Here is a 2,573-nt window from a genome sequence, read left to right as displayed (position 1 = left end):
AAGGTGCATGCCGCCACCTACTGTACGGGTAGTGAACGAAAGAAAATCCATTGCTGGGAAAGGGGAAAAAATATTCATAATTCAATACAAAGATGTAATACATCAGCAGGGGTTTCAGCCATTACATTCACCACATTTGGCTCCATGTAAACTACAATTCCGACGCTGTATTAACGTTTAGAAACGTCAATCATTGCTTTCTAAACGGTTTTCTAAACATGCTAATATGCTCCCCTTAAAAAACATTGCAGTTTTGAAACTGCAGTAAAAGTGCAGTAACTGCAGTCCACTGTGGTATTTTAGATGCAGTAATTGCAGCATACTGCACTCTAACTACAGTTATACTGCCCTCTGACTGCATTTGTTTTGTGTGTAAGGGCCTTATCTTTCATGTCAGCGAGAAATAAGCTTAAATAAATAGAAAAATACACTTACTGTAGGAGTTTTGCACAGATCCATACACTGGGTGTTCTAGGTGACCCCAGTTGACGAACTACAGTTCATCCCCAATTGATTTACACACAGGTGTTCGGAGCACACTAGATAGCTAATTAGCATAGGTGGTGGCCTATGTCTTCCATAAACCAGCGCTGCAACATGGAGATAATGGCAGTGTGGTAACACTAACCCTAAACCAATAAAGGTGTGTAGTAATTTACCTTTAGTTTTTTTTAAATTACTTCTCGCTGATATGAAAGATACTTTCCTTGTGTTTCCAAAACAGTACCGCAAGCAATGCATGCTACTGTTTAGAGCAAGTTTTGGGGCTCTTAACGAAACTCCCCCAGTCAGAAGATCCTATGACAATAGGTGCTATAGTAATTAGCGTCTATGAATGGCGTAGTCAGGACCCTGTTGGCGAGTAACATTTACCGGTGTCTCTAATCCAACTACCATGATTTCTTTAACGTTACTCCCTTCTTCACACCCTCCTCCGTAAGGAGGGTGTGACAAAATTGCGGAGCCTCTGGAGGCTTGCAGAGGCCAAATCAAGTTCTATACCGCAGCGCCTCCAAAATTTTGTAAAGGGCTCTACATGGTAAATCCGACATCTGCAGTTGGCGTACAGCATTTACTGTGATGCGGCCTTGCAGAAGTGAGATCATTCATACTTCTTGCGCTTCTGGGAGCTGTCATATGCATCCAATTAAATTGGTCTGCACTGCACCACTCAAAGTGATTCAGGGCTAATCCCTATAGCCATCCAGCTAATTACAAGCAGCTGGCTAAATGAAAAGACAACACCTACCTCTTCTGAGATGTTGGAGTCCGTTTCCCAGTGCTTGACATAGGAGCTCAGCCAAGATAGCATGAAGTAAAAAATCTCCATCCCAAATCTCCCCATTGCCCCCCAACAAAATGTGCCTACATTTAGCCTATTGTTTATATGTGTATTTCACACTATGTTGAGGTAAAAATCTGAGCATAATGCTTGTCTGGATGTAAACCCCAATACATGCACGTGCTTCTACCTCTGCATTGCTTGCTGTTTGGGGTTTTAGGCTGGGTTTCTGTACAGCACTTTGTGACATCGGCTGATGTAAAAAGGGCTTTATAAATACATTAGATTGATTGATTGATGTTCATGTCATCATCAATCACCTGCATTACAGTAAAAAAATATAATGTATGTTTTAATTGAATATTAAAACATTCAATCTACTTGCAGTGAAGCCACTCAACATGTACATTATTCAGTCATCTAACAGACTCCCATCCAGAGCGACCCACAGAAGAAACCAGGGTCAACGCCCTGCTCAAGGGCACGTTGACAGATCACCCACGAGGTCAAAAACTGGGACCTGAATCAACCCCCCCCCCCCCCCCCGAAAACAACAATGCAATAAACAAAAGGCACCAAGGAAAACAAAATTCATAACAGCAAGGCCATGTATGTGTGTGCAAGTATGGCACTTATTTACATGTGTGTATGTCCGTGCATGTGTGTGTTATAGTTAAAAACTACTTTGACTACCACCACTGATTTTTGTATGCTAGCTATGCTACCAGCTTATACGAACAGGAGTTAGCATTTAGCAGGCATTTTTTCTTAACCTGAAAGGGGGCATTTTATGCAGCGAACTAGTTTTACCGGTCAAATGTTTTAGAACACCTACTCATTCAAGACATTTTCTTTATTTGTACTATTTTCTACATTGTAGAATAATAATAATAATAATAATGAAGACATAACTATGAAATAACACATATGGAATCATGTAGTAACCAAAAAAGTGTTAAAACAAATCAAAATATATTTAATATTTGAGATTCTTCAAATAGCCACTCTTTGCCTTGATGACAGCTTTGCACACTCTTGGCATTCTCTCAACCAGCTTCACCTGGAATGCTTTTCCAACAGTCTTGAAGGAGTTCCCACATATGCTGAGGCTTCTTTTCCTTCACTCTGCGATCCGACTCATCCCAAGCCATCAAGGCAAAGGGTGGCTATTTGAATAATCTCAAATATAGAATATATTTTGACTTGTTTAACACTTTTTTGGTTACTACATGATTCCATATATGTTATTTCAAAGTTTTGATGTCTTCATTATTATTCTACAATGTAGAAA

This window comes from Salmo trutta, chromosome 37 (assembly GCF_901001165.1).
Source record: "Salmo trutta chromosome 37, fSalTru1.1, whole genome shotgun sequence".
In the NCBI taxonomy this organism is placed as follows: domain Eukaryota; kingdom Metazoa; phylum Chordata; class Actinopteri; order Salmoniformes; family Salmonidae; genus Salmo; species Salmo trutta.
The sequence above is the reverse complement of the archived record's forward strand: the minus strand, read 5'-3'. Positions refer to the sequence as shown.